At 40.7% G+C, this 23484-nt stretch overlaps 1 long non-coding RNA gene across 3 annotated transcripts in view; it reads right to left on the bottom strand.

Annotated features, from left to right (window-relative positions):
- Nucleotides 1-4605: 4605 nt before the first annotated feature.
- LOC135105421 (uncharacterized) overlaps nucleotides 4606-23484 on the bottom strand; it is a 63244-nt gene continuing 44365 nt past the window's right edge. The window contains exon 3 of one of the 3 annotated variants that reach the window (XR_010270829.1): nucleotides 4606-5000. This is a non-coding gene — a long non-coding RNA (uncharacterized LOC135105421). Of the gene's footprint in view, nucleotides 5001-9982; nucleotides 10824-18337; nucleotides 19479-23484 lie in introns of those variants that run through there. The other 2 variants (XR_010270830.1, XR_010270828.1) reach the window with 2 other exon arrangements.

Genomic DNA, 23484 nt, shown 5'->3' with positions numbered 1-23484 from the left:
TCCCAGTCTTCTCATCTTTTCTTTGTTTATCCTCCTCCTCTCTCTTTTCCACTCATTTATTTTTAAACTTCTCATCTCTGTCACAAAAAGGACAAAAGACGCAGATTCATTACATTGCATACTTTAATCCACGTTTTATAAAGATGACGCTTTGCTATTTTTCTTTTCCTCCCATTAGTTTTCTTCTTTTCCTTTATTTACACTTTCTTCAATTCTTCATCAGGAAGGTGAACATTTATTTTATTCATGTCTTATTTTCAATTCACTATTCACCACATCATCTTTATCTTCTCCGAATCTCTACCTTATTTTCTCTATTCATATTTAACTTTCCTCTTTACTAAGCACAACATTTCATGCAGAGGTTTTCTAGTCAATGTAGCACTGAGATGGGGCGAAGAAGGATTTCTTTGTCATCGGGTTAATAAGTTAATGTGTCTAATGTGCCTGTCTTGTATTTAAGAACATAGGAACAAAAAATAAGGGAAGCTGCAAAAAGCCATCAGGCCTACACGTGGCAGTCCCTGTATGAAATATGCCTACCTATTTCCAATTACTACCTTCATCCATAAACTTATCTAATTTTCTTTTAAAGCTCCATAATGACTCAGCACTAACAACCTGATTATTGAGTCTATTCCATTCATCTACCAATCTATTTGAGAACCAATGCATTCCTATAATCTTTTTTTAAATCTGACTTTATCAAGCTTGAACCCATTGCTTTTTGTCCTATCTTGATTACTGACTGAGAATTTTGCTTACTTCGCCCTTGTTATATCCCCTAAAAGAAAGGTGACAGACAGCATTTCTAGAGAGAGTGATTGACAAAGAGCCAGCCTAAGTTAAGTCTTTCACCCTTAAGAGTTGAATAGCAAATATACACTGCAAGGACACCAGAGAGGTAAAGAAAGCAGTGACGTCCAAGTAAAATGTGATTAAACTATATTGTAACACGTTGAGCTCCAGGTAATGAGGATTATAACCAAGTAATTTCATATAATTCTTTGTGTTCTCTCTCTCTCTCTCTCTCTCTCTCTCTCTCTCTCTCTCTCTCTCTCTCTCTCTCTCTCTCTCGGAAGGTTGGAAAGTTTTTTTTTATTTACGTATTTATTTATTTTTAAGAGAAAGAAAAAGAACCGGAAGGTTGGAAAGTTTTTTTTTATTTACGTATTTATTTATTTTTAAGAGAAAGAAAAAGAACCGGAAGGTTGGAATGTTTTTTTTTATTTATGTATTTATAAAGAAGAAGAAGAAGAACCGGAAGGTTGGAATGTTTTTTTTATTTATGTATTTATAAAGAAGAAGAAGAAGAAGAAGAAGAAGAAGAAGAAGAAGAAGAAGAAGAAGAAGAAGAAGAAGAAGAAGAAGAAGAAGAAGAAGAAGAAGAAGAAGAAGAAGAAGAAGAAGAAGAAGAAGAAGAAGAAGAAGAAGAAGAAGAAGAAGAAGAAGAAGAAGAAGAAGAAGAAGAAGAAGAAGAAGAAGAAGAAGAAGAAGAAGAAGAAGAAGAAGAAGAAGAAGAAGAAGAAGAAGAAGAAGAAGAAGAAGAAGAAGAAGAAGAAGAAGAAGAAGAAGAAGAAGAAGAAGAAGAAGAAGAAGAAGAAGAAGAAGAAGAAGAAGAAGAAGAAGAAGAAGAAGAAGAAGAAGAAGAAGAAGAAGAAGAAGAAGAAGAAGAAGAAGAAGAAGAAGAAGAAGAAGAAGAAGAAGAAGAAGAAGAAGAAGAAGAAGAAGAAGAAGAAGAAGAAGAAGAAGAAGAAGAAGAAGAAGAAGAAGAAGAAGAAGAAGAAGAAGAAGAAGAAGAAGAAGAAGAAGAAGAAGAAGAAGAAGAAGAAGAAGAAGAAGAAGAAGAAGAAGAAGAAGAAGAAGAAGAAGAAGAAGAAGAAGAAGAAGAAGAAGAAGAAGAAGAAGAAGAAGAAGAAGAAGAAGAAGAAGAAGAAGAAGAAGAAGAAGAAGAAGAAGAAGAAGAAGAAGAAGAAGAAGAAGAAGAAGAAGAAGAAGAAGAAGAAGAAGAAGAAGAAGAAGAAGAAGAAGAAGAAGAAGAAGAAGAAGAAGAAGAAGAAGAAGAAGAAGAAGAAGAAGAAGAAGAAGAAGAAGAAGAAGAAGAAGAAGAAGAAGAAGAAGAAGAAGAAGAAGAAGAAGAAGAAGAAGAAGAAGAAGAAGAAGAAGAAGAAGAAGAAGAAGAAGAAGAAGAAGAAGAAGAAGAAGAAGAAGAAGAAGAAGAAGAAGAAGAAGAAGAAGAAGAAGAAGAAGAAGAAGAAGAAGAAGAAGAAGAAGAAGAAGAAGAAGAAGAAGAAGAAGAAGAAGAAGAAGAAGAAGAAGAAGAAGAAGAAGAAGAAGAAGAAGAAGAAGAAGAAGAAGAAGAAGAAGAAGAAGAAGAAGAAGAAGAAGAAGAAGAAGAAGAAGAAGAAGAAGAAGAAGAAGAAGAAGAAGAAGAAGAAGAAGAAGAAGAAGAAGAAGAAGAAGAAGAAGAAGAAGAAGAAGAAGAAGAAGAAGAAGAAGAAGAAGAAGAAGAAGAAGAAGAAGAAGAAGAAGAAGAAGAAGAAGAAGAAGAAGAAGAAGAAGAAGAAGAAGAAGAAGAAGAAGAAGAAGAAGAAGAAGAAGAAGAAGAAGAAGAAGAAGAAGAAGAAGAAGAAGAAGAAGAAGAAGAAGAAGAAGAAGAAGAAGAAGAAGAAGAAGAAGAAGAAGAAGAAGAAGAAGAAGAAGAAGAAGAAGAAGAAGAAGAAGAAGAAGAAGAAGAAGAAGAAGAAGAAGAAGAAGAAGAAGAAGAAGAAGAAGAAGAAGAAGAAGAAGAAGAAGAAGAAGAAGAAGAAGAAGAAGAAGAAGAAGAAGAAGAAGAAGAAGAAGAAGAAGAAGAAGAAGAAGAAGAAGAAGAAGAAGAAGAAGAAGAAGAAGAAGAAGAAGAAGAAGAAGAAGAAGAAGAAGAAGAAGAAGAAGAAGAAGAAGAAGAAGAAGAAGAAGAAGAAGAAGAAGAAGAAGAAGAAGAAGAAGATCTCAAGTCAAGGGTATTTATGGAGGTCATAATATTCCTTCCAGTTAATGAACCAATTGCTGTAAAAAAGACGGGAAATTAAAAGATAAGGGAGCCCAGCGTGAGTCCCAAGATCATGTTGAAAGAAGCCATCACTCGTGTGTTCCGCTTTCTTCAATTGTTTTCAAGCTGCTTTCATAACCGGACCCACATGAAAAGGTATCTGTATTTTACTTTATTTTTTATCTATTTGTATTATTATTATTATTATTATTATTATTATTATTATTATTATTATTATTATTATTATTATTACTTTTATTTATTTTTGAAGGGAGGGATTTTGCTATTATTTGTAGGTTACTCATTCGAACGTCCACAGGATGAAGACTATCAGCTGACTGGTACCACTAAATGACTAGTATCAACATTTTCGTTAAGGTGGTAAACCAAACAAAAACAAAAACAGAAAAAAAAAAATATGAAGTATGCATTCAAGTATTATTAGGCTTCATTTTGCACTGTCTCTGTCCGTTAACTGCCGTATATTCAAGTTTCGCACTGACTGGTACCACTAAATGACTAGTATCAATCTTTTTAGTCAAGCTGTAAAACAAAGGTGCCAGACGTGCATTCATCTATCATTAACCTTCATTTTGCACAGCTGAAATTCTCTTCTGATGTGTACGTACCATTGCCGTATATTCAAGTTAAGCCAGCAAACTCGGGAATCTGAGCGAATCAACGAATTTCACCCTTTTTACGTAAGAGGGACACTGGCCAAGGGCAACAAAAAACGAGGGGAAAAGAACATAGGCCCAGTGAGAGTGCAGTACCACAGGAAAGGCCAAAAGAATCATCTAGAATTGGACTACTGCTTCATGTCCACCAGCTCAACCCGATTGCCGAGTCTCCAACCATAAGTATTTCCCACCACATGCACGGATAGCAAATGCAAGACAAGTGCAGCCACAGCGTCATGAGTCCAGTTGGCAGCCAGCAGCAAGTCAGCAAGCCAACGCACTGAGCGGTGTTCCGTCAACCATCCAAGCTGACCAAGCCTTAACCTGCCTTGCTGGACTCGGTAGATACTGACGAATAATAATATTTTGAATGAAACTGAAGTATTATCTAGGCTTCACACGAGAGAGAGAGAGAGAGAGAGAGAGAGAGAGAGAGAGAGAGAGAGAGAGAGAGAGAGAGAGAGAGAGAGAGAGAGAGAGAGAGAGAGAGAGAGAGAGAGAGAGAGAGAAATTAAGACTCGCAAAAAAAATAAATAAATGAATAAAAAAAAGTCGATAAAAATAGGACACCAAACTCGCCATGTTTCAAGCTGTCTTGCTCCAGGAGACGTCTTGAAATCTAGATGAAAGTTATGCCTCTGACTGCATGATTTCATCGATTGCCTTGAGGTGACAAATTTTTCATGGGAATCTCTGAGGGGATGGGAAAGGTCAGAAGACAGGCAGTGGCTCAAGATTGAATGATACAATTGCTGTATTTTTCGAGCATCCATCCCACGTGACGCCATGAGGAATAGTATTATTTATTTATTTATTTATTTATTTTTTACTAACCACAATGCCTAGTCACGACATACAGTTGACCTAAGTAGAAATGTTACAAGTCCAATGGATTTTGTGTCTAAATAAGATAAAAACTGACATTTGAATAAGGTATGCACATTAAAATCATACACCCTTACTGTCATTCAGAGTAACTTAGTGGCATCTGCCAATTTCTCAGCTAGCATGCAGAACAGGACTTTTCTGACAATATGGAAGTTGTTACATTATACTTGCATCTATATAATGAGCTGACAGGGTATGGCGCCTGTAGGGACCAAGCACACAGCGAGGGATAGTTATTATATCAATAAAGCTGTCTACGCTGTAATTGATTATCACGCTGGATGGAGGGCTTTCAATCTTTCCGAGTCATTTTTGGGGAAGACTGGCTGGTATTGTATTGAACGAAATTCCCCTCGTGACGGTCTGCACATCACAACACGGCGCCAACCACACGCCTAAAACTGAAAAATGGAAACTGTCTCGGTTTGGACGATACGAGTAATAAAAAAAAAAAAAGAAAGAAAGAAAGAAAGGGTATAAGAAAGTATAACTTAATAAATTCGGTGGTCCAAACCTGTGTTGCAATGTAGTTAGAATAAGGGTAATGAACAAGGAATAAGTTTAACAGTTAAGCATTGGGTATGACGCTTTAGACAGCTGTAACAGTAACAGTGTGAAGGGAGGTGGTGGTGATGCTACATTATTACTAGCTTGGGATATGTCTCCTGTATTTAATTTTGGGTGCGTTTAAAGGTAGTGAATTTTGAATCTGGGGTGAAGGCGTCGTTCCAGATTAAAGAGCCCGGATAAGACACACAGTACCGAGACAAGGTCAAACGATAATTAAGAGAGTGTACTTGGTCACAATAACAAGTACCACAAAAACGGGTAAGGAAATAAAAAAAAAATGGCCTTGATGATATACATGAAAGGTGCAATCAAGTTTTAAGTCATCTAATTTTAGAATCTGTGTTTGTTTGAATAATGGGCGACTATATTTTTGGATCTTCTCAATAATTACTATATGCGGTAATTCTATTTTTTTTTTTTTCTGAAGTGAATTTCATATGTGATACTCCAGACTGGGTTATGCACAGTAAAAAGACGAGAGATCTGGAGGTAATTGGTCAATTTTAACACATAATGACAAGTCAGTTGTTTTTACCTGGAAGAGTGGGGTGATGTGTCTGGACGAAGAACCAAGTTATCTATTTGAAGTTAAAGGTCATGTGTTCGTCAAAGGTAACACCAAAAAATTCAACATCATTTGTGCCAGACATTATAGTTTATCAATAGTTGCGGTGTGCTGTTCACTTCCTTGTTTGTGAATAATACGTACGTCAGTCTCGTGGACATCAATGGTACAGTTGTTGGGGTTCCTTCTAGGCTATGGCTACAGGATCTATAGGACTTGTGGCAATAAGACAGTGCAGAGGTATGGAAAGTGTTTGATGTATTGTGTGCCACAGATAAGGAAGAAATAATATCACTCCTAAGACGATTCCTGCGACGCTTGTGGCACTCTCCGCTTAACAGTTTTGGTAGAAAAGCTTATTCTTCGAGTGACTTTGCTTTGTCCCGTTTATTACGTATTTTTTTAAACCACGAATGGATAAAGACACTTGATAAAGTTTTTTTTTATTTTTCTAGAAGTTACGGTGTCGAAGTTCTAACGAAACGAGAATATTGATGACTGAAAGATTTCGTCAAGAGCAGTAAATGTATTTGTTAGTTTCCCTGAGCCATGTTTCAGTGAGTGTAAAGAAAGTACAACAATTCTTAATTCATTCAATAACTCTTTTACATGAACAGGAAATCCGTCCTGAAGTTCGGTAGTGTTGCAAACAAGGAATATTTCATCGCGTCTCTCTTTGCAACAATTTTTAAATTTCTGTATTCGTGATATTCATTAGTGCCATCTATCGTCTCCATCTTTTTCATGTGAATTTGAACAGCAACAACAGTAGTAGGAATATCAATACTAGTGTTATTATTATTATTATTAGTGGTATTGGTAGTCGTGGTAGTCGTGGTAGTAGTAGTAGTAGTAGTAGTAGTAGTAGTAGTAGTAGTAGTAGTAGTAGTAGTAGTAGCAGTAACAGTAGTAGCGGCAGTAGCAGTAGCAGTAGCAGCAGTAGTAATCATAGTATTGGTGAGGTAGTAGTATCAGCAAGGTAACGGTGTGCGTGGAAGTGTATAGTGCGTAGAAGTAACACTGGTAACATATGAAGTGAACAACAGTGGAAGGAAATGATGAGATTTGTTGTCGTAAAGGTAACAATGACAGTAGTGAAGGCAATGGGAAAGACAAATACACTTTTTGATACTGTAGGGTAAAACTTCCTGAGTATTGCGAGAGAAGACAGCCACGAGAAATAACACAGGTGAAAGAGATAAGAAGATAGACAATGACTGTACACTATTTACAATTGTCTTTATAAATTTAGCTGTTGAATGTTAACAAACATGATTAAAAGAACTTGTGCTTGAAATTATGTCATTATAACATGGGAATTTGCAGAGATCAACAATCTGTAGAGATGGAAGTACAAGTGTTACGAGTAATGCAACAATAGTAGCAGTAGTGGTAGTAGTAGTAGTAGTAGTAGTAGTAGTAGTAGTAGTAGTAGTAGTAGTAGTAGTAGTAGTAGTAGTAGTAGATGTTGTTGTTGTTCTTGTTGTTGTTATTGTTGTTGTTGATGATGGTGATGGTGGTGCTACTGTTGTTGTAATAGTAGTAGTTTATGTAGTAGCAGTAGCGATGGTTGATGTAGACTATAATGACAAATGAAGATGATAAGGTCACCTAAGCATCAAGGTCATTTCAGAGTGCAGGGAATTTGTCTATGAGGTTATTAAGTTCCCTTCCATACGCGATGGGCACATTATTCAAGTTTTTACGCAAGATTGTCATCTTTGGTGTTGCTGGTTGCCGGAATGAATCTCGGTCGTCTTTCCTAATCTTTAAAACGGTTTTGGAGAGAGAGAGAGAGAGAGAGAGAGAGAGAGAGAGAGAGAGAGAGAGAGAGAGAGAGAGAGAGAGAGAGAGAGAGAGAGAGAGAGAGAGAGATAAGGGGATGATGCAAATATTCAGGATGTCTTTCTTCATCTGACGGCTGTGTGGTTTAACATTATATTAATTGGCTTGATACGATTAGTTTTGTTTCCCATCCGTCGTGCAGCACTGACATCACTACTGTTGATTCTAATTGAGGTTTTCCTTCATGAGCCCAACAACGGTTTCGGTGGTGAGCATTTTTCTTGTGGACTATCTGGATCTAAACTTGATTTAGTGATAATCATTGTCTCTTTTCAAAATGAATAACTAATTTGGTTTACAGTTTGAAAGATTTTCCCCTTTGGTCAGTCACCTTTTCTGCTGCAAATCACTAATGCGGTGGTCTTTGTCATCACTAATAACTTTCATGGTTTTTACGAGTACATTCACAATGATTACACTTCCTTTTTACGAAGCCGTTCGTTGCATCCTCAGTATCACTGTGATCCAATAAAGAAAGGTCATAAAAACATAAGAAATAAGGGAAGCTGCAAGAAGCCACCAGGCTTTCACGTGGCGGTCCCTGTATGAAATGTACCTACCTATTTCCACCTATCATCCCCATCCATAAATCCGTTAGGTTATCCCACTGGAGGAAAGGTCAGGTTTGAGATAATGGCCGTGGCTGTCTGTTACAAACGTTACACATGTCGTCATTGCGTCAACTTCTTTGAATAAGTAATCAGGTGCTGCAAGTTATAATCAAGTGCTACAAGTTATTGCAAATATTATAAAATGACAGTTATTGCAAATATTACAAAACGAGTTATTGCAAATATTACAAAATGACAGTTATTGCAAATAGTACAAAATGACAGTTATTACAAATAGAACAAAATGAAAGAGTTCTGAAAATTCGATTTTCGACTTGATAGAGACTTCTCCATTGGAATGCATTTTCTTGAAGTACATATATAGTATTCTTTCCAACAGATCTTTCATACTCGTTTTCTCAGTGGAACACACACCACCACCCCTACCACCACCACCACCACCACCAATCCGAAGTTGTTGAGATCCGCAGAAATGAGCAGTGCCGTCAATCAGGGTCTCTTGTTCTTTGTTCCCTGCTCTGTCCATTGCCACGTAACCTTTGCATGCCATGATACTCTCAAACTTTAGACACCATCTGTACTTAGTCTTTTCAATAACATAAATCTCTCAGGATGCTTCGAACCAAGATAACAATGCTTCTGTCCAAAATAACAATGAAGCTTTCTTGTGTCCTAATTTACGTTTTTCTATTTCATCTTAAGATTTTCCTTTTTTTTTTTTTCATCCATTGCCTATCAAGTTCAGCATGACAAAGTCAAGTAAGATTATCATTTCCTGTATGGAAGGACAGAGACCGAAGTCGATGTCTTTACAACATTTCTTACTTTATATTAAAATGTGTAGCTCACTGATATAGGCCAACTGGTTTGCTGCTGTTTATTCTTCATTTGCGTTACTTTGTGAGCAAAAGGATGGTTGAAAATGTACACAAAAGCACAAACATAAGGATGGTTGAAAATATACACGAGAGCATAAAATAAGTGAAGCTGCAGGAATCCACCCGACCTACAGGTGGAAGTCCCATGCACGACACATTCTTTAAGCCCGTGATGACTCATAACGATCAAATTTATAGCTCTTAGTCTTAGGCTAAAAAAAAATAATAACAAATAAATAAATAAAAAGTAATCTCCAGGTACTCTAATTTGAAACCATTGTGGTAATTACTTAAATAGTCAGGTATAAACGGAACCAACCTTGCACCCAAGCGGCGACCACCTTAATCATTTCACCTCTAAGCTCTCAAATTACAGCAAGTCACGGTAGACTTTACTCTCATTGCCAGGATTATAAGTTGACATTAGCGACAGCTGAGATGGATTGATTTTCTTTACTGTCTTCGTCATTCTTTTGTAAATGACTGCTGTAATATGTAGGTTCACTTCTAGAGTCTTATAATGCCTCGGCTAATTCACTGCACAGCTGACTTACGCAGTGCTGTCAAAGGATCCAGGGAATGTCAAATCTATAAATATAACAGTACAAAATCAGCACATGGACTAATGAACTCCTTGTTTTAAAAACTTAGGGAAGACCAACAACCGTGTGAGAGGCGCGACTCATTATTTTTTTTTTTCTGAAACGTGACATTACTAGTGCCTGACGCGAAGTCAGAAGTAAATAAGAGAGGATACCGTATTGACTGATGTGATTTTGAGTCGTTAAGACGATATTACTTGAGTCCAGGGTAAGGGATTGGTGAATGAAAGTTATGAAAGATACAAAAGTGAATTCGACCATTTAATCCACACACAATATTTCTATAACAACGCATCCACATCAGTCTCAGCACTCAGTAACCATCTGTTCTTACTCTGTCTCACGGCCCCTACACTGTCGTTACAATAGGTTTAGTTAAGTGTACTTGTTATGGGGTTTCTTACAGACTCCCATCGATGAATAACGTAATTTTTCAAATCTACTCGTTTCTATCACGAATAATATTGCATATAATTTTTATTTATATTTGCCATTTCATTTATTCTTTGATACACTGAAACATTTGTGTAACACTTGCTTCACTTTTAATTATTTTCATCCTCACTCACTTCACAAAGCAGCATTTGTGTCTTTGCGGAAAAGAATGTTTAATGTCAGAGATATTGTTAGGGTGTATAAACTCCTACGAATCACTCAGACCGTCAGTGCTTTATCTTTTCTAATTTTTCATTCTCCAGTCGCTCTACACAGCGCGAGGTGTTTCACGCCCACCCAAGCCTGATTCATTACATTTCCTACCTTTCCATTTCTTATGTACATCATCTTTCAGCTTTCCTTCACACAGAGCACGTTTACGAAAATTAACTTACGAAAGAGTTCCATATTTCCTTTTTCTTTTCTTCATCTTCTCGACACAATCAGCGCCATAATCATTGAATCAATCAGCCGTGCAACCATACACATCTGAATCTTGGAATGACCCGTGGCCACTCTATAACCCTTTGGAATTTGCTATAGTTAAACGGCGGGATTCCTCGTCCTTGTCTTCACCTTTTGGCCCGATGGTAAAGTCCTCGAATAAAAGATAACTTATCACATATTCTGGTCCTGCTGGGTCCTTCAATTTAGTGTTTTAACATTTCATATCGTTGAAATTCACGGGATTTTGTGCTTCCAAGACTGGATAGTTACCACATCAGGCAAGGCAGAATACAAAATGCGAGAGGAAATACTGTGGACGAGAGTAAAATGTTCGTTGTTAACAGCAGATATTTGAGTAAGAGGATAAGTGAAAGGAAATATCAGTGCTACTGTTACATGGAGGAACATGACACTAAGTAAAGGAGAAGAGGAAACAGGAGAGCCTTTGCCTGACCCCTCTCTCTCTCTCTCTCTCTCTCTCTCTCTCTCTCTCTCTCTCTCTCTCTCTCTCTCTCTCTCTCTCTCTCTCTCTCGGCACTGGCTTTCCACGCCAACACAGTGATCTTAAGTAACACACAAGCAATACGAAGGTACAGACATTAAAGCTGCAGGACAACGACAAATGAAATAAGTAAAACACGACGATGCGACAACACAGGAGGATTTCCGGTGACGAATTTTCTTCATCTCCCCAGTCGGCCGCCGCGTCACGACCCGCCGACGACGACCATAACTCCGACACGCGTCCTCGCCGTCGCCGGGAGATTGGCCGTCGCTCACCGCCCGACGCCCGATAAACAGCGCAGAGGACGACCAGCCGATAGACAAGATAATAGACAATACATAAGGCGATGGACAAGGGCGCAGATGAGGGGGTTGTTGGGGTTGTTGGGGTTGTTGGGGTTGGGGTCGTTAGTGTGGCTCAGCAACACGCATGACAGAAAGCGAGTTTGACAGATATGCCAAAGAATTACACGTTTCAAAGGATCGTACCTAACAATGCTGATGGTTTTGTAGGTAAACACCAAAGAGAGTTGAAGGTTTTGAAAAATTACTGAGACTAATAAGAGTTCTGACGGGGCTGACTAAAGAGGAAAAGGGTTGCAAAGAAACATGCTGAACGGAACGAAGGAGTCTGAAGGATTATATAGAAGAGAGTTAAGAATTTTGAAGAGATATTACGAGATAAGCGTTTCGACAAGGCAAAGTGAGGAAAATCTCTAGTTTCGATGGGTCATACTGAAGAGAATGGAGATTTACTGCAAAGAGACATACAGAGGAAAAATATGGTTTAAAAAAAATATTAAAAAATGTTTGAAAGAAAGCACTAAAGAATTAAGAGAATGTATCAGAGGTCACAAGATAATTATGAAATCACCGTGACCACTACCATGATGACGGGGACGTCCTTCCTATGACTTCAACTGTTTCATGACGGAGGTTTCAATACACTTATCCTCCAAATTTGGATGATCCTTTTTTAACTTTCTTTTAGGACTGGCACCTCAGTGGACTCTCGTCAAGGGCAACAGAAGTCGCCCTTGACCAGTGGCCTTCTTGCATAGAATAGATAAATGAAAGGAAGAAAGAAGAAACGATACTAATACTCATGATCAGAGATGGTTCTGAAGGACCAAAAACTTGCACCCTCAAAGGGGTGCCAACGTCGCGTCACGTGTCCTAACAAAACCCTAAACAGACAAAGGAAGGACCATCACGAACATCAGTAGCTGTCCGGGACACAATAAAAACACCACGGAAGACGAGTCACGTACGAGGCAGGAACCGAGGCTCTGAAATATGGAAGGGAGGGAGGAGGAGAGGCGAAGAGAAGAGAGAGAGGTAAGGAAGAGTCACGACCGCACTGGGGAAGGGGAGAGAGGGAGAGACGACCATACAGAGCGATGAGTCACGACTGATGCAACGACGGCTATATTTCCTCCGCGCCGTGTCTTGGGAGAGAGCAAAGAGCAGGGGCGAGGCGGACGAGGGTGTGGCAGGTGTGGCGAGGGAGAAGGGAGAGGGAAGAGAGGGGAGAGTGAGGAGAGAGGGGAGGACCCGAGACCTTCCCGCGCCACATAAAGTAGCTGTTAGAGGCCAAATATTGCGTCGTAAAGTGGCGGCGCAATAAAAGGCTGATCAAATATTTAAAGCAAGTGTCATAATGCGGGACAACTCACGCCCTCCTCCTCCCTCGTTCTTTATTTCAGTTTTCTGCTTCGTGCGCCTTTCCTTTCCTCCTTCCTGCTCCTCAGTTTTTTTCTTATCCTTTATATTCTTTTCCTTTTCCTCCTATTTTCCTTCTCCTCCTCCTTTTTGTTCTTTGTTAGTTTCCTTCGCATTTTCTCCTCCTCCTCCTTATACTGTATACTTCTCTCTCCCCCCTCCTCCTCTTCCTCCTCCTCCTCCTTGTACTTCTACTATATACTTCTCCTCCTCCTTCTACTTCTGATATATACTTCTCTACGTCCTCCTCCTCCTCCTCCTCCTCCTTCCATGCCGGCGCAAGCTAGAGGGAGTGGTGGGTGGGAGAGAGTCTTCTGCTGTGCTGACCTGTCTCTCTGCCCTGTAGCTAGTTACAAGTAGTTACAAACAGCCTTGCAAGGACCATAAGATCCATTTGGCTTTCCTTTGTTTTCCTTTGCATTCCTCCTCCTCCTCCTTTAGAGCAACTCTCCCATCACTATAGTCATCTAGTTAAATGTACCTCAGTGAATCAAAATTTTTAAAGAAGAGAAAGATGGTATTAAGTGGAAGTAGACCTCATCTCTCTACTTTCTTCTCAAATTCCATTCCGCTTATCTATAATTATAACATGGTACCATTTCCTTTTTCCTGCCACCTTTGACTAGAGGGATGGGGAGGATGGGGAGGAGCCTTCTCTTGTGCTATCCCGTCTCTCACCACCAATAGTTAGAGTAGTATAGTTATTCGAACAGCCCTGTAAGGACCTCAGAATCTGTTGCTGTTAGGTCTTCCTTTGTATTTATTTGTATTCCTCCTCCTCCTTCCTCCTCCTCCTCCTCCTCCTCCTCCTCCTCCTCCTTCCTCCACCTCCTCCTTCCTCCTCCCTCTTTCCTTTTTCCTCCTCCTCCTCCTTTATTCTTCCTCCTTCTCCTCCTCCTTTTCTCTTTCCATTTCTCTTTCATTTCTTTTCTTTCTTCCGTCCCCTCTTTCTTTTGTCTTTCTGTCATTCTCCTACTCTTTTTCGTCTTTCACCTCCTGCGTTCCTTTTTCCTCCTCCTCCTCCTCCTCCTCCTCCTCCTCCTCCTCCTCCTCCTGTGCTGGTGCTTTCGGTAAAATAATAACATTCGTAAATGCTTTAAAACAACACAGAATCCACAATAGACATGAAAACCCTGCAAATGAAAATAACGGAATAAGGCAGACACGGAAAGCAAAATAATAATGTTATCGGGAGAACTTCTTGCATCTAGTAAGCGGTTTAAAATTTTTATTGCGTTTTCTTTAAGTCTGATTTCGCCAGTCCTTCCGTCTGTCTTTTGTCTATTTGTTTGCCAGTCCGTCTCTCTCTCTCTCTCTCTCTCTCTCTCTCTCTCTCTCTCTCTCTCTCTCTCTCTCTCTCTCTCTCTCTCTGTTTATATTCTACATCCAATTTATTTTCATTTCTCTACACTTCTTTTCTCATTTTCTCTATTCATTATTTTTCATCTTCTCTTCTTCCTCCTCCCTTCTTTTTATTACTCTATTGTATTCTTTCTTCTTATTATTATTATCATTATTATTATTTCTCTTCTGACTTCCGCTTCTCCTCCTCAGCCTCATCATTTTCCTCCACCTCCTACTCCTCCTCTTCCTCCTATTCCTCGTCCTCCTTCTTTTCTTGCCCTTCCTCTACTGTATTCTCTTCTTTGTCTTTTCTCCTTTTTCTTTTTCTTTTCTTCTTCTTCTTCTTCTTCTTCTTCTTCTTTTTCTTTTTCTCGTCCTACTCCTCCTTTTCTTGCCCTTCCTCCTTCGGGCTCAATTTCCACTGCTCATCACTCGTGCAGCGCCTCATTCCTCACCTCTCCCTCTCTTTTCTCCCGTCGTATAATTCCATCCCCACTCTCCTCCTACAATTTACTTCATCTCGTAAAAATACCTCTCATTTTCTTCCTCTTCAGCATCTTTTCGCTTCTTCATTCTTCGAATCATCTTCACCTCTTCTTTTCTCCATCGTAATCTCTATTTTCTCCCTCTCCATCTTTCATTCTCTCTCTCTCTCTCTCTCTCTCTCTCTCTCTCTCTCTCTCTCTCTCTCTCTCTCTCTCTCTCTCTCTCTCTCTCTCTCTCTCTCTCTCTCTCTCTCTCTCTCTCTCTCTCTCTCTCTCTCTCTCTCTCTCTGTGTGTGTGTGTGTGTGTGTGTGTGTGTGTGTGTGTGTGTGTGTGTGTGTGTGTGTGTGTCCTATTCCGCTCAAGGTGCCTCTAACTGCGTTAACCTTTCCTCTCATTTTCTTCATTTTCCTTTCCTTCTCCTTTTCTCCACAAAACGAAATTCTTTCATTTTGTTCGAACGTATCTATTATATTTTTCCTGAGAGGACTAACCTGATCACAGAGAGAGAGAGAGAGAGAGAGAGAGAGAGAGAGAGAGAGAGAGAGAGAGAGAGAGAGAGAGAGAGAGAGAGAGAGAGAGACAGACAGAAAGGCAGGAAGACAGATAAAGAGACAGGTATCCGAGACAGATGAACCACTCACACACAGACATGCACACACACACACACACACACACACACACACACACACACACACACGAACCCTGCTGCACCTTTCCTTCCCAGTCTTCTCCTCGGTTCTCGCTACCATTCTTTCTTTATTAAGTGTGCTGATGGTTTAAGCAAAAAGATTCGCCTGCACTGAAATCGACGCCTCCTCTCCCTCCCTCACGCCCAGGACCGCTGCCTCTTCTCGCCTCGCCAAGGGTCGTAAATCTCTTTCCGTCTGGACTTAGTCAGTGAGGACAAAGGACGTTCTCGCTGCTTTCTCTCAGTGTTTCATGGCATCGGGAGTCTCTTGTTGCAGTTTTCTCAATCAAGGATATTGTTTCTAGATAACTGATATACAATACGACTATGAATATCTCGCTTGTAAAAGGATATATTAGTTAAGATTTATCGAGTTTGTGTTATGTAATTTGGTAAAACGCTAATAATTTTTGTTGTTAATGAATAAATTTACGATTGCCACTAGTAAAAGATATAGCAGTTAAATATTCCTAAATTTCTACACTACGTATATTGCTACTATTTTGTACTCCTTACGTCATTTATAGAATTTCCTTACATGACCTGTGTCTACATTTATACTAGAAGGCACGTTTTCTTATTCCATACACAGACAAAAGGTTTACGCGCAACGAAAGGCAATCAATCCTCAGTGTTTGCCTTCCTCTCCTCAAGGGAAAAATTCAGGTGAAATCTGAATATTTTCACTATAGTTTCATAACACACACACACACACACACACACACACACACCTGGCCAGGTCGCAATGAAATGCTCTCACCGCGACACACACACACACACACACACACACTGATCGTTTCTTTACTTGCTCACTGAGACGGAATCACAGCTTCCGAGCGCCAGGCTGCTTCCTGTTTGTGGCCTAAACCACCGGAAAGGAAGACGATCGCGGCGACTTTGGCTTTTGTCGAAGTTCAGCACACACGCAGTCACACACACACACACACACACACACACACACACACACACACACACACACACACACACACATCAAAGAGCATAACATAATGATTCATCAAGGTTGAAGTGTATTATTATTATTATTATTATTATTATTATTATTATTATTATTATTATTATTATTATTATTATCAATACCATCATTATTTTCGCTCGCTTGTTTCATTTCTTTTCGTAATTCGTTAATTTTAATACTCTGATTTTGTTATTTACGTTGTTGCATTTTTTTTAATCATGTGTGATATTGTGACATTGGCTACCCTTCTTTACCTAATAATTGGTGATGCTTTCTCTCTCTCTCTCTCTCTCTCTCTCTCTCTCTCTCTCTCTCTCTCTCTCTCTCTCTCTCTCTCTCTCTCTCTCTCTCTCTCTCTCTCTCTCTCTCTCTCTCTCTAACACACACACACGACACCCAGCAGGGATGTATTCTGGAGCCAGAGATGTTTACTCTTTACATCATTGTTACTGATGCTGGTCTGGCAAACTTCATTGCCAATTTTGCCGTCCACGAGAAGATTGCTAATTCACTTACCAATGAATAAATCTTCAGCATCGAGTATGTGAGTTGGTGATTGTAAAAAAAAACAAATATATAAATATATATATATATATATATATATATATATATATATATATATATATATATATATATATATATATATATATATATATATATATATATATATATATATATATATATATATATATATATTTTTTTTTTTTTTTTTTTTTTTTTTTTTTTTTTTTTTTTTTTCCCTTCAGTAAACAAGTACCAAAGTCTTGAAGCGTAAACCAGGTACTGTAAATGTGACTGCAGCTTTATGCAAGTGGAACCATAACTGTGCAAAGTGTAATACACACATATGGGAATGAAAAACACAAAGCAATAATTCCAGCTAACAAAACGTAGGATTTTATTGGCATTCTTCATTACTGGTTTCATCTATTGATGTTACGAAATATCAAGCCACTATACTGGACTGGCACGCACAACACGCTGTCGCCGCCACACCTCAAAGAGGATACTGGGAAATCAGAAATCGTCCATCGCTGAGTGACGCAGATCCCTTCTTTGCACAACAACTTTGGTGGGGAAAAGTTTTAATAAAAATTAGACGTGCTGTCTCTGGGAAACCACCGACACTGTAGAAAGTTAATCAGGCATCTTTATATTTTGAAGTACTAAGGATTCCTGGAGTTAATATATATTTTTCCCTCACTGAAAGTAAAAAATAATTATGTACCACGTTCATCAGACTGTTAGTTCTTCCTTTAATCGTTAACATTTTTAAAGCGCTTAGGGAGTTGTGGTTACTGCCTTTTCACATTAACTCTGGTAATAAAATTAAACAAAACACGAGTGTAAATATATATAACTAAACATAAGGGGATTGGCACCTCAACGGACCTTTTTTTTTTTGTGTTTCCCTACGCCAGTGTCCCTATTATATATAGAGGCAGACAGGGAATGGGACGAAATACGAAATCAGCATCTAGCACACACCGCAGACGTAAACAAGACACGTACTGGACAACCTGTGCTGGGCGTCTGCTGAAGCAAGGCTGGTGATCATTGGCGCGTACATCCAGTATCGTGCAGCACAGGTTTACCACCTCACCACCAATAGGTTTTTGTCGTGTATTTTATTTTTTTTTCAGCGACACACACACACACTCACTCACTCACTCACTCACTCACTCACTCACTCACTCACTCACTCACTCACTCACTCACTCACTCACTCACTCACTCACTCACTCACTCACTCACTCACTCACTCACTCACTCACTCACTCACTCACTCACTCACTCACTCACTCACTCACTCACTCACTCACTCACTCACTCACTCACTCACTCACTCACTCACTCACTCACTCACTCACTCACTCTCTCTCTCTCTCTCTCTCTCTCTCTCTCTCTCTCTCTCTCTCTCTCTCTCTCTCTCTCTCTCTCTCTCTCTCTCTCTCTCTCTCTCTCTCTCTCTCTCTCTCTCTCTCTCTCTCTCTCTCTCTCTCTCTCTCTCTCTCTCTCTCTCTCTCTCTCTCTCTCTCTCTCTCTCTCTCTCTCTCTCTCTCTCTCTCTCTCTCTCTCTCTCTCTCTCTCTCTCTCTCTCTCTCTCTCTCTCTCTCTCTCTCTCTCTCTCTCTCTCTCTCTCTCTCTCTCTCTCTGTACCCGGTAGTCTCGTCTCACTTTCCCGCTGACCTCTCATTACCCCTTGCTCACCTCTTATTTCCTCTCGCCCCCTCTCGTGTGTTTCCGACACTCATAATACCATACTCCTCTCCTCGCCAACCTTGGCCCCATGTTGATCTTCCCTCCTTTGTTCTTCCTCCCACAAGTAAAGCTGATCCGTGCGCCCCGATCCCAAATGGAAAAATGGGAAAAAAATATAAAATCAAACGTTTGCAGTATAATATTCACTGATCATCCTTCGGATCCAGAAAGTTACAGTCATTTCCAGGAAATATGAGTGATATCAAGTGTCTAAAAGAAGTGATAAAATGTGATTTTCTAGTACAAACCACAAGGAAAGTGAATTACCCGAACATATTTTTCTGCATGTTTTTCGTAATATATTTCACTATTTATATTTCAGATGGATGGCAAGACAGTTGAATTACACTTTAATGGAGAAATTGCATAGCTGTATAAACACAGTCTGGGGAAGAATGATGCGCCCCGAACGGGAGGCTGACAGCTATCAAATCGAATCTGTACGCAGATGTTCAGCCTTGGTTCGGAAGGGTCGTAACCACGAGTAGTAACAAAACCTGCGCCTTCATCCTAACTGCCCGCACCACATCAGCGACTATGTAATTGTTACAGCGACTATGTAACAATTCCTGAGTGACCACTGGGAACTGTTAATCATGCAGTTTAGTCCCGTCTGCGACACACGAGCAAATTATTTCCATCCCCGTGGAAAAAATAAGGATTACACACACACACACACACACACACACACACACACACACACAAAGAACGTGCAAACAATTTTTCCCCGTAGATAATAAGATTGTATGCATGTGGAATTTATAAGTATGTGCGTAAATATTTTATAGTACACAAATTATTTTCACACGCGTACAATTGTTTTTGGCGATTTTTGCACATATTTTGCATGCATCCATTTTGGCATGCATTTTTTTACTTTATTCAGCATCTCCTCACGTATGTTTAACTCCTTTCAAAGTCTTCAGTTTCTTCCTTTTTTTTCTGCTGAAAGCTGCACTACGCACCAAATGAAGTGGTTGCGTCTGGAATTAGAACGATAAAAAAACATTTTGACAGAGAAAAACAGTGCACATTATGTTACACACACACACACACACACACACACACACACACACACACACACACACAGGAAGGCAGGACTGCATGCCTTCCACCCCTGGCAGTTTGCAAGGCCACGACTCCAGGCGCGCAGCTCGTGTCTATTCTCCGGTAGGTGAACACGGCTACAGCATGAAAGGAGACACGCCGAAATTGTCTTCGGCATGCGGATTCGAAACCGGGTGTTCTCAGCTGCATTGTCACGTTGTCAGGGGAGTGAATGGCTTTCACCGTCTCATCATAAAGTGGTTGGTGGTGTCAGCTGTAGTCCAACCCACACCCGCCTCACCATAACACCATTTCGCTTACACTACAGCCCGCACCCAAACAGCCAGTCCATAAGTATAAAGTTTGAAGGACGCCGACGATGCACAGTCAGAAAAGTCCACATCAATGCTTTCACATGTATACCTTCTTCGAGCAACAACTTCCTTGGATTTATGTCTTTTTTCCAACGAATTTTCCTTTCCTCGACCGCCCATCTTTTCTCGAAAAAAAAAAAAAACAGAGGTAAGGAAAAAGCAAGAATGAGAAAAGATATAGACGAAAAAAAAGGTGGTGAAGTTTGAGGGAGGTGAAGAGGTGTACTGTGATTGTGAGAGGAAGGAAGAAGGCAAGGGCAAGGGGAAGAGGAAACGGAGAGGAAAGGGAAGAAGGAAGAGGAAGCAGCAGCATAAATGTAGAAAGAGAAAAAAAAAGAGTGATGAGGTTTAAGGGGAGGTGAAGAGTGGGAGTGAAGGGAGAGAGTAAGGGGAAGGGGAAAGGGAGAGGAAAGGAGGAGAGGAAGGGGCAGCACTTGGGGGGTCAGACAGAGGACCATTACTGAGGCGGACCTTGTTCCCAGACTTCGATTGCCTTCATTACGATTTACCTTTCCCTTCCACCACCCCGAGAGTCAGTCCCGCTGCAGCCTCGCACTCACGTCCCTCTCCCTCTCCCTCTCCCTCTCCCTCTCCCTCTCCCTGTAATGGCTCGCGAATTCTTTGCCTTTCCAGTATTCCATTTGTCAATCTGTGCCAGTGTTCCAATTTTTCCGACTGATCAAACTTACTTGCTCTCAGTTAATTCCATTCCCACCAAAGTCTGACCTACTTTTCCTGCTCCTCCCATTTGCTGCCGTTTTTCCCCTCACTCCCTCCCTCAATCCCTCACTGCCTCACTTCCTCCCCTGCCTCACCGCCACCATCGCTGTGTCCCCTCGCGTAGCCTTCCTGCATTATTCCCTGTGTTGAGTGAACGCTCCGGAATCAGTGACAGAGAAAGAGAGAGAGAGAGAGAGAGAGAGAGAGAGAGAGAGAGAGAGAGAGAGAGAGAGAGAGAGAGAGAGAGAGAGAGAGAGAGAGTTTTCCGTGATGCCTGGCCGGTCGTCAGGTTAAAGTGAGCCTTTTATCAACACTGCGAAGAAAGCAGAATGGCGTAAAGGAGGCAATTGAACTCTCTCTCTCTCTCTCTCTCTCTCTCTCTCTCTCTCTCTCTCTCTCTCTCTCTCTCTCTCTCTCTCTCTCTCTCTCTCTCTCTCTCTCTCTTGCTTTAAACGAATTTTTCACTGAGTTATGATGAGCTTTTGTATTCTGATATACCTTATAATAGGAAAAGCTATTTCTGGAACCTCGCAAGAAGCACTTCCAGTTTTCCTCCAAACAACTGAGTCACATTAAAATTCCTCTACGACCAATCAGTGCACTAAGCCTCAGCTCCCTGGAAAGAGGACAACAACAAATAATGGAAAGACTATTAATATACCATTATAATTCAGCTATTATATGGGAGAAGGGAAGAGGCGAAAGAGAGGGAGGCGAATCGTGAATAATGCTGGAGGGATAACTAAGAGAGAGAGAGAGAGAGAGAGAGAGAGAGAGAGAGAGAGAGAGAGAGAGAGAGAGAGAGAGAGAGAGAGAGAGAGAGAGAGAGAGAGAGAGAGAGAGAGAGAGAATGTGTGTGTATCTGATGGAATAAGATAAAAGACACGTGGATAGATTGCGCTGTTAGAGAAAAAAAAAAAAAGAATGAGAACCGCAAGGAAAGGACACGGAAAGAGGAACCAGTGACTGTGGCGGTGGTGGCGGTGGTGGTGGTGATGGTGGTGGTGACATAATGACATAGAAAAAGCAAACCACACACGGAGAGAGCAGATAGGTACCATGACGCATGTTGGTTCATAGTAAGGACGTGTGTTGAACCATGCACGTACAACTACCGGTAAACTACACGCGGGTCGGGTGGGGAGGGGACGCGGGATACAAAGCGTGTAGCGGAACAGAATGTGAGATATGGTGAAAGTCAGCGGATAGAAGCGAAGTGGATAGGGAGTGTTGCAGGGAAACAAACAAAGCGGCAGCAGGATATGAAACAGAGAGAGAGAGAGAGAGAGAGAGAGAGAGAGAGAGAGAGAGAGAGAGAGAGAGAGAGAGAGAGAGAGAGAGAGAGAGAGAGAGAGAGAGAGAGAGAGAGAGAGAGAGAGAGAGAGAGAGAGAGAGAGAGAGAGAGAGAGAGAGAGAGAGAGAGAGAGAGAGAGAGAGAGAGAGAGAGAGAGAGAGAGAGAGAGAGAGAAACTGCGAGATAACCGGAGGCAGCACAACAGAATGGCAGGTGGATACCGACGGTGACAGGAGGGATAGGGATTTGGAAGGCAGGCAGGCAGGCAAGCAAGCAGGCAGGGGAGAGCATGGGGCAAGCAGACAGGGAGGCAGGGGGAGAGGGAAGCAGGCAGGCAGGCAGGGAGGGGGGCGGGGACAGCTGGGACGGGCGGGCCATTGGTATTCTCGCCACAATCCCGCGGTTCAGCATCCACTATAAAAAGTTAAACAAATTGGGTTCGAGACGTGATACTTGAGGCAAGACCTTTTCCCTCCTCGCCACGCGCTGTCCCGTCCCCTCCGCCGCCATCTATGACCAATATAGGCATACAATATACATCCCCCTCCACAGGCCACGTACTAGTCATATGTAATAAACTTCTCGTATACCGTAAGTTCCTCCCATATGTTTTCCAAATGATAAATTATGTTATGCTCAGTTATGTAAGATTAGGCTGTTATTTTTAGATACGTTGATAGGTTAGATACGTTGGTTAGGTTAGGTTAGGTTAGGTTAGGTTAGGTTAGGTTAGGTTAGGTTAGGTTAGGTTAGGTTAGGTTAGGTTAGGTTAGGTTAGGTTAGGTTGGATTAGGTTAAGTTAGGTAAGCTTAGTTAAGATAATGTAAGAGAAGGTAGGATAAGGTAAATAATGGTTTGGTGAGACCATGTTAGGTTAAGTTAGGTTAAGGTAGCTAAGATTAGAATACGTTAGGTAAATTTAAGTAAAGTAAGAGAAGGTAGGATAAGGTAAATTATGGTAAGCAGAGGCCATGTTAGTTAGGCTGAAGGAGCATATCAGAGGGAGAATTACTTAGGATGATATTTTCATGGAGGAATCTTCCTGGATGAAATTTACTTAGAGGAAATATACCTGGAAGCAACACCTGCCACAACCAAGCCCAGGCTCACTGGGGGAACATACGTAGAGTCTGGAGGGAAGTTAATGGCGTGTGAAACTCCCTTACCGTCTTCCGTATAGCGATCTTTTGGTGGAGAGTGACCTGGGGAGAGGAAGAACCATCGGTAGGACCTAACACGCACGATGACCGACCAGCGACCCATAAAAATTAAATGAACGAAAAAAAAAAAGATTAGATAAGTAGACAAAAGACTGCCATTTTAGAGAATTCCTTTGTTAGCTTGAGTCGTGCGTCGAGTAAGGCAGAGAAACGTATTACAAAATAAGGAGGAAATGTGAGCAGGTCAGAACAGGAAGGAAGAGTAAGAGGGTAGGAGTAATGAGGACAAGAGGTAGTCAGTGAATCCTTTCCATTAAGATATTTGCGAGCACCTCTTCAGCTGGTCCCGAGACGCGCCTCAAACGCCTCCTCCCTTATTCTTGTCTCCTCTCCC

The sequence above is a fragment of the Scylla paramamosain genome, chromosome 12 (genome assembly GCF_035594125.1).
Source record: "Scylla paramamosain isolate STU-SP2022 chromosome 12, ASM3559412v1, whole genome shotgun sequence".
Lineage (NCBI taxonomy): Eukaryota > Metazoa > Arthropoda > Malacostraca > Decapoda > Portunidae > Scylla > Scylla paramamosain.
Note: the sequence above shows the minus strand (reverse complement) of the source record. Positions and strands in the feature narration are given on the sequence as shown.